Here is a 9,876-nt window from a genome sequence, read left to right on the forward strand (position 1 = left end):
CTATAAAAAACTCAATTTTAGCCTTAATGACCCATTTTCAATCATATTCCTTGGATTTTACTGCGGCAGAGACAGTTTATTGTCAATATCTAACGTTCAGGTATTCCTTAGAATATAAACAAAGCTGTCGTTTAAAAAAAAAGCTTGTTTAACCGTTGATAAAAAGTGTCAATTGAAAAACTTGCAAATAATTTTGTACGAAAAATTTATGCCGGCAATATTCTTATAACAAATCTCATTGATGTAACTTTATCCGCAATCACACGCACAATTGCAAAGATGCAATAATCATGGAAAGAAATTCCGTAAAAAATGTGATCCAAAATGAATTAAAGGATAACGGTTTTTTCGGCCGGATATTTAACTAATAATTCCGTCATATAATGTGAACTATCTCGGAAATTTGATACGAAAACTAATGACTTGTTGGCGTCTTCGGAGTCATATTTGACAGTCGATTGAGAGTACTGAGTTTGAATACAAATCAAGTGAAATGATTTTTATGAATTGGATTTCTCCCATGAATGTTCAAAATTTATTAGACGTAGGTCATCGATATACCCATTATGATTATGCTAACTATCTCATCACACTATCGTTAAATTCGTCCTATACGTTAGAACGTGGCCTCCACGGAAACGATCATGCAATTGTGCTGTAACCAGCGTTGCTGGAATGATGTCGCGTTAAACTCGTATATAAGCATATTCAAACGGAGCACTGCTCAATCACGACGGATCAAGTGCTTTATACATCTGATTTTCTATTTAGGTCATCCTGTATTAGGATCTTTATGGGATCTTCCACTTGGTTCAGTGTAGTAATAACGCGTTTCAACTCTAAGGTTATAATCTGCTAAGTGTAAGCCAGGATGTTATAACGATCAAAACTCAAAACACAAATACTGATCCTAGTAGAAAACAGCGCACTTTTATCATTATAATTTAAATTAATTCTACCACATCTCACTTGTCTCAGTCACTCTAACATGTACCCATTGGTAATCCCTGCACTCTTTATAGTTCACGAACAAATATATTGTATCGACCAGATCAAATTCCATGAAATCATTTTAAGATTCCCGATAATGACCCCAATGTAGATAAAAACCTTGCATTCTAAAAAAAAAACTTTCTACGCAGATAAATTTTAGCGTGCTAAAACAAAAGTATGGACCATAATGAGTATGCTTTTTTATTGAGATTGGAATATCACCGAGAAATACCTGAAAGTAACACGTGTATGTATTTCGTTTCTACATATTCATTAGTGTTAGTTTTAAGTATAAACACCTGCCTTCATTCCAAAAAGCACTCCAACGGCGAAGCTAATGATAGATTGAGTCGCAATATTATTCATTGCCGATGAAAATTACAGTAAATTCCCATCATTTTTCCCAGAAATTAATCAAGAGAGATTAATATCCTCAAGAAGTTAATGAGCCTAACGATAACAAAGATTTCATAATAAACATTTCGAGACTTAACATTAACAAAGCATGTCCTTTTGCAATTTCGTGTTACTCCATTTCAAGTCACTCAAAATGAAATTTTCTAACTCACAAAAAAATAAAAGTCTCTCATTGCCCGACTTCTGACAGGGTAACAAGCACTACCCCCGATGATGGTCGCCTAAGTCAATCGAAAAATCGACTACGGAGATTTTGTTCTAGGATTCATTGGCCATTTGGTTACACCTTTCATAATTTCACCAGAGCCCATTTAACAGCTCACAGTGAGTTGGGAAGCGAATGCGTGAAACCAACATATATTCGTCGCAGATTGATATTGCAGTACGGTGATTCTATTTAAGACTGATATTTTATTATTTTTCTGGGCTTATTTAAAAAAATACTACATATATCCATCTAAAACATTAAAACGAGCCATATCTCAATGCATCGGCATACTCATCAAGTTATGCCAATTAATGCATTGGATTGCGGGTCGTGTGAATGGTTTTTCCTGTATTCCTGTTTTGTAAAGCGCGTTTGTCATAACGAGTGTAAACTCCAAGGTAATTATATGCTACGTGCGAGGTAGGATGATCTAAAGGTCAAAACACATTATATCAATACTATGCCTAGTAGTTAACAGGGATGTTACATCATTATAAATTAAATCACTTCAACTTCGTCCCGCTTCCATCGGCAATCTTACACATATCACTCCCATTGGGGACCCCTGCACTCTTTATAGTTCACGTACAAATATTTGCTAAATATTTAAGACTGAAATTTTATTCTTTTTCTAGGCCTATTTTAGAATAAAATACATAATCTAGAACATTGAAACAAGCCATATCTCAATGCATTGGCATCCTCGTCAATTTGTGCCAACTTTTGTGCATTGGATTCCGGGTTATTCGTGGTGAGTATAAATTACATTTTGGGTAAACAGAACGGAGCACGCCAAAAAAAATCCGAGGTGATTGAGCCAGTGACTGCAGCGCAGCGTGACCCTGCGTCGGTCGAGGCGGTTGGCAGGCACGGTGCCGCAGTGACCCGTGCATGAAAGGTGCAGATGTTTCGCATTCTCTCGGCGACCTCGTGAAGGAATAGGCCCGCTTACACTGCAGCGCCATACTTCCTGCGGAACTTCTTTACTTCACTACACTGCCATCGGAGTAGATTATTTGCGATCCGGAAGGTTTAGCTTTTGAGGGCCCAAATTAATGACGATGTTCATGAAATAATAAGCCTTTATTAAGAACAATTAGTTTAAGGCTGGGACTCGGAATACCGTAAGAATGCAAGCCAGACAATAATTATATTGTAGATAATAGTCCTTAATCGACTCACTATTAAATCATGAATCGAATCACTGTAGTCCATTACTGCAAATAAGATATTAAAATAAGTTTATCAGACGCTGTTAAACCTTTGCAATCATCTTTTATCAATGAAATATTGATAAAAAGAACATTTTTTCTAGCATGATTGATATATGTCGTGTCCCATAAGACTTTGTGCCAGAACTGCCTTAGATATCTTATAAACTAGACTATGGAATATAATTTTTCACTTTTATCCAGGGATATCACTTAATATATTACAATTACCAAGTTTCACTTGCATATGGGCATTTTAAAACGCTATAGTAACCTCAAATATCGCCCTTTTCAACATATATTAAACGCAAACCACTGGAAATGAAAATATTTTTTTTTATTCGAGGAATAAGAAATTTTATTATCCTCCCCTAACTATTCACAATGAATTTTAATTCGTTTTACCCAAAATGGCTATATGCGGGCTGAAACGGAACAGGATATCCCAAGATATGTAAAGGTAAGGAAAGTTTCCTCGAACCAGAGAGAATTCCTTATCGATATTCTCTGCTGTCGCAACCCTGTTATATATAAATGTTATCTCATAAAGACTTAGACACCCCTAAAACGTTCCATGGTAAGATGAAAACAATCAGAAGAGTGTAATGCGGTAAATATTTATCGAAAATCTCTTGACACCCAGTGGTTTTCCTTCCAAGTTATTGACAAGTTACTGGATTATATGTATTGCTAGGAAGTTTAACGTGGTCAACATAATTAAATTATTCTTATGGTCAGCTGTACTAAAACTCTTGATTCACTTGGTTTATGAACTTGGTCATATTATTGAGAAAATTTTTATTTAATGCAATAAAATAAATATTTTTCTTCAAAAACTGCTTTCGACTGATATTTTTCAGAGTGATGCTATTTATGAACCTTTCAATGCAAATAAAATCTAAGATATGAGTAAGTAACTACTTTTCCAAAATGACAAATTATTTGATAGTGCCAAATGTTTCGGTTAGTGTCTCACATATCATGCAAGTTAATAGTAAATTCTTTCCGTTTATCAGAAGATTATTAGACCTACATTATATGATTGTCAACAAATCTTTTGTAAGTATTCAAAAAAATGAATCCTTCCGCAATAAGAATTTTGGTGCGTTGTACACTTTCTATATCGTTTTATATTTTAAAATTTGCCATGCTAAATAAAAATCTCCCGATGTAAGAATAATCACAGAACAGAAATATTCGTAAAAGCTAGAAATTCATTGAACAAATGCGACCGTCAAGCCCATCCCTATAATTTTCATTATACGAAGACCAGTCCTCTGGATAAGCCACCTAGTAATTTGCACTAATAGATTACAATGCGACCTTTGACCGCTTTGAAGTTAACTTTGAAATATAAAAAATTGAAGCTAAAAATACTATGAAATGTGATTAAATCTACATATTAATTATGGATTAGGTTGTCATTGGTAATAGTTTCGTTATTTTGATGCAGAACAGCAATTCTAAAGACCAAATGATCAAAGAAACATTCAAACGTTCGTTAACACATCGTTTTCTATACCTCAAGGTTAAAATATTCATAGCGTGAAAGAAAACCTGCACCGTACAATGTACCGTATTATTCATATTTCGATTTTTTTTTAATTATGCGGCAGGATACAAAACAATGCATACTCAACATAGAACGATCCCATAATAGACGTGTCCCTAGAATACTCGCGGCCTTACTACGAAAGGAAGCCTTTGCAATGGAATAGCGCTGCTCCTAACGGTAATCGAGGGAACATAACGGGATATCAAAAATGGGAGAGATTTGTTTTTTCCGCCGGACTGAAGGGAAGCCCAGCGATAGAGCGGCTTAATCCATGTCACCTGCATGATATCACTCACTTATGCCGTCATTCGAGTACTAAGCGATGATTCCCTCGAATTCATCCGATTTCATAAGGGTAAAATATGAGACCTGCGGCTGAGATTACGCCTCGTGGAACTCAATCGCCACTGCCCCAACCGTTGACAATTTATTTCTTCGATGCGGACTACATGAATGAAAGAAATATTTTTATCTATAAATTTAATATATTGAGCTGCTTGCCAATGCTATAATCTATTTTCTGGTACTTCCGTGCGCTAGAGAACCTGGGTAACATCAGCGAATTGACAATCCTTGTGTTGCTGTGATCTTTAAACATTTTTCTGATAAAAGTATTTCCATAAATCAGAAGTGAATTTTTTATCTCGTAAAAGGAAAATAAATTAAAGCTTCGATAGAAAATTCGTGTAACACAATAACTTTGTTCATATGAAAGAAATCGCTTGATAAGAATTAACTTAGCTTACGATGCATTAGTTTCAGCTCTCCAAATTCACAAAGTAACTGAGTGAAATAAAAATTAACGTGAATAAAGAATATCCCTGGACAATTTAATGAATACCCACGCATTGATAGATGAAAATATTCTTCACTTTCAAGTTAATCTCCTAAATAAAATAAATACGCTAATACCTCATCCACGATGGAATTTCGAAAAGGTGAAGAGCCTAAAATGCCAAAATCAATATCTATTAATATTTTTCTACTCCACAACGAGTTATGATTGACATTTCAGAGTCTAGACCGAGTCCGCGCGAGACCTGGAAGCTGTTAGCTACCCCACAGCGTTGCGGGGATTTGTCTCATGAGCGAGGAGCACGTTTTAACGCTTAGAACTTTGTGAATGCCACTGTGGAGAGGATGATAAGCTTTCCTGCCACACATACAGGAATCGCGAGTCGTCAAAAAGACTCAAGAATCCTGATTCCCTGGTTTAGTTACCCGCAAGGACGCGAACCGCAACCCTGGTATGTGCGGGATGAGTAATACCCGTAATGACATAATCGCGGGGATATCTTTCACATCTTTTATACTTGTTTTTTTGTTTTATATACTTTTTTATTTTTCGTGAGGTATTTAAAAAAAAGCGTTGTTGGCAACCTTGGAGAGAAAACCGCAGTTTCCACACCTACCAACCTACTTGAGGCATTAAAGTCACTGTATTCCTGCAGCAGTGTGGCCCAACACCGCAGAGCCCTTCCTCCTAACCTCCCCCCCCCGACAACCCCCACCCCTTCCCCTCCCACCCTGTTCGACCTCTCTAACCCCCCCCCCCCCTACGTCCCCGCGAACCCCTTCTCCCCCACCAGCCCCCCCGACCCCCCGCGACTCTCCAGCAGCGACTCGGGATCAATATAGGGACCCCACCTCCAAACTCACCGCATGGACCTCCCCTCTTCCTCCACACTACCTACGCCACACCGAGAAAGGGTTCTGGGTGGGAGGCCAGATGGAAGGGGTTCAGGAATGGTAAGGGGGGGGTTTGAGAGGGGGCAAGAGTTTCGGGTTGAGGTGGTGTTGGGGCACCAGGGTTTTGAAGGGAATAAAGAAGGATAATGGTCCAAAAAAGACGGATTCCCCAATTAGTAACGCCGCTCACCGAACGAGATTTGAGGTGGGGGAGGTTTAGGTTTGAGGAGCCACCTTCTCAGACGCAAATGGAGAGGTCGGCCTGAATTCTGGCGAGATATGCATGTAGCAGCGCGCTAGGGCTGGTTGGTTGGCATGGGGATGGTTTTTTTCAGCTAAATGGGTCACTATTCAATGGGTTCGGAAAATGTACACATTTTTATGTAGACGCTCACGTAAATATATATGTATGTATACATTTCTATGCATCGTATGTACAGATAATACCCTGCTCGGTTTTCCCAAGGATCGATGAATAAAATACCTTTTCCCCGCCCCTTGCGATAACATCCTGGAGCACATTTCATTTTCGTCCTCTTTCTCCCCGACAAACTTCATTGCTTGCCCCTCAGCCGACGATGAAACATGACCTCTTGCTCGATATTTTAAATGCGCAACACTCGCTCCTTTATCAGGAGCTAATCGTTGCGACTGGATTAGAGGCCATTCAAACTATGATGGGGAAGAACATTTGCTATACATTCTCATTACCCTACCATTATGTTCGATTCATTAACATATATAACGCTTCAACATCTCGTTTTGAATTAAAAGGTGATGATTGAGCCTAAACGATTGTTAAATTCAAGCACTCTGAGATACAGGCATGAACTCTGTCCAATACACTTCGTGTTCCCGTTAGCACCGCTAATTATCAATTTAGGAGGACGTTAATTCCACGATACTTGCAAAGGATATGCTATGATGGTTCCATATCCAAGACTATTTCACTTGCATTCCGTAGAAGTTTGTTTTTGTGACTGTTCTCGAAAATGCATAATGGACTAGAACACTCGTGAATCATCTATGGCGACCAAGATGGGCAAGGAACTGCGCGAGGTGGAGCTCGCTTCGGTATAAGCGAGGCAATACAGCAAGAGAGGAACCTACATTGAAAGGATAACATTGGACAACGGCAAAAGAGCTAAAATGTTCATAAATATTAAGAACTACAAGATAAATCCCATAAAACAACTCAAAAAATAAGTAGTTCCTTTTGAATTCTGTGTTGCTCCCGCCTCTTTCGATAGAAGGCCGTCCTGGTATCGACCGATATAAAACCGAGAGATAATCCTTCTCACTAAACGACACACCATGGGAGTTTTCATGAAAATTTTCCACCCAAAGCAAAATGTAGCAATGCGGACAGCATATTCAAGGCTTGCATGCAATGCTCGCTGAGCAACAGAACAGCACAGGACGGCTGAAACTAAATGGTTCATTGATCCCGGTTGCACTGCGGATAATCCAATGGCGTGGAAATCCAGGGGAAAGAAAAATCCTCGGCTCTTTTCCACGAGCAGAAGACGAACTGCAACACAGATATATATTTCTCGAGCACATTCTCGATTGATGTATATCCATAGCTATTCCGTTGGCATTGCAAAAGCATATGCTGAGTTCAGATTCCGTGAACTATTAGAAACTAAAAATAAAAAAAAAACAGTAAAACGTGACGGCACTAGCAAAAATGCGCTTTCGTCATACTTCATTAAGGAGGTAAGGTTATTGATAATGATTTTCATGCATCCAAACAGTTTGTGCGGTCATATCAGTTTTTGGTCAGGTCAGTCATTCATTTGAGGTCAGTGCAGTTATTTTTTTTACATTTTTTTTCAAGCACATAGAGATGTGTTGGGTAGCCAAAAAAATGGAGTGGATGGTCGGGAAAAAAATCCGGTTTGCAGGGACCGGATTCCGTTGGTTGGCCAGGATGAATGGAGGCTTCGATTTCGGAATCGATGGAGGGGTGTAGGGGGGGTTTTACAGGACGGGGGAGGGGGTGCGAGGTGGGGGGTGTGAGGCCAAGTGTGCAGAAAGCGGGGTTAGCATAGCGGTGACGGCAGGGAGGGGGTGGGGGAAAGCGCAGAGGGGTGGGGTTTGGGGCCCCGCGAGGGCCTTCAGGGCCCCCCCTCGCGAGCCGTCATGGAGACCGCACTCCGTCCAGGGGCTCCTCGCACCCCCGACTTAAGGACCCCCCCCCCCCCAAAAAGGTAGGACGCGCACTCAAAAAGCACAGATGTCATAAAAACATAAAGTGGAGAAGACGAACATACTTGGCGGCTATTGCAAAAATAAAGCACCATTATCACACGCTCACACACATTTTAGGATAGATTTATATATATATAAATGTATTTTATATATATTTTCATATATATAAAAGGCACCACACAAAACACTTGCACAGGCGTACTTTTTTCTGTGTGAAGGAATAGCAATATAAAACAAAGCAACCAAAACAATCGCAAAGTCAGCGAAACGTTCATTTTTTGAGGGTGTTTGGGGGAAAAATCAAGGTTATGAAAGCAGCATGAAAAAATTGCCACTAACTCAAGGCGTTTTAACAGCCGGCATTGATAAAAAAATGGATCACTCGCTTTGAGAACTCACCTTGACGAATTAATTCTTATCGTAATAGCGTGAAAACCGGGACGGAGAAGATGACGATGAAAGGTATTTTCCTCTTTTTCAGCGGAGAGGGTTGTTTTCTCGCCGAATTTTGATGTTTAAGGGGGGTTGATGATGGTTATAATCGGAGATAGTGTCTTCTTAGCCTCCCCCGTGAGAGAACAGCGGTGTTCGCTGAAGAATGTCGATTCGAAGTTGAGTACGTCTCCTCCGTAGATCACCAGCCGGGACGAAGAACACCACCGGGCGACACCAAACAACAGCAGCCGAGCGCCACCATGGCCTGCCCTTTGCACCACAGTAAGGGGGACCTCCTGCGACTAGCCTCGACTTGACCACACACCACCGAAGAAGTTAACAATCCACCGAAGATCACCAGCACTTAATAGAGGTCGACCGACGCGCTATCTCCAGACGAAGCCCTGATATTACTCCGCGTTTTACTGTCCAGTCACGCCGCAAGCACGTTCATACGTAATATATACGTTCATATATATATGTATACTGCATCCTGCTCCGACAAATATATAAATCATATAAATCTCTCCTTCCCCAGGTTCGCGCTGAGGGAGGAAGAGACAAGAACTGCGTACAGTAGAGAAGAAGGTCCCCCTGGTTCTTTTTCCCTTGGGCGTGCACGAGAGGCGAACCCGGCACTTCTAGGCCACCGCACGAGGAGCCAAGCAGGCGCCTCCAAACCCGCTCGCCCTGGTCCCGTGTCTCTTGCGCTGGCCGCTCTGCTCTCAAACAGTGCGGCGCTGTGACCAAGAGCCGACTGGCGCCTATATCGACCGATGGAGGGGCGGGAGGAGGGTGGTAGGGGGAGTTGGGACGACGTCGTTCAGGGAGGAGGGGGTAAGGGGCGAGGAGGAGAGGGGTCGGATTCCGCGTCCAAGGCGCCGGCGCCTCATGGCCCTCCGCCTGGTGTCGCCCATGTCTGCTGCCGCGGGTAGCGCTCGACTTGTAACGAACACCCTTTCTCGAGATCCAATGCGACTTTGGGAGGGCAGTTAAATGGTCCCCTCCTGGCCCTTTGCACCCGGGGAAAACAGTACGTCCGCACTTGCGGCTCAAAACACGTGATGGGTAATGAGGTGCGTTATTCTCTCCATATTTCGGGTTTTCGCCGCATTGTCTGTCATAGGTCGACGACAGTTTCGCCGGAATTCCAC

The 9,876-nt window shown here is 41.1% G+C and overlaps 1 long non-coding RNA gene across 1 annotated transcript in view; it reads right to left on the minus strand.

The window, feature by feature from the left end:
• The window catches only part of LOC124166730, a 256,407-nt gene extending 246,948 nt beyond the window's left edge, over positions 1 to 9,459 (minus strand). Inside the window, exon 1 of the long non-coding RNA XR_006866488.1 lies at positions 8,687 to 9,459. This is a non-coding gene — a long non-coding RNA (uncharacterized LOC124166730). The remainder of the gene's footprint in view (positions 1 to 8,686) is intronic.
• Positions 9,460 to 9,876: the final 417 nt, after the last annotated feature.

The sequence above is a fragment of the Ischnura elegans genome, chromosome 10 (assembly GCF_921293095.1).
Source record: "Ischnura elegans chromosome 10, ioIscEleg1.1, whole genome shotgun sequence".
Lineage (NCBI taxonomy): Eukaryota > Metazoa > Arthropoda > Insecta > Odonata > Coenagrionidae > Ischnura > Ischnura elegans.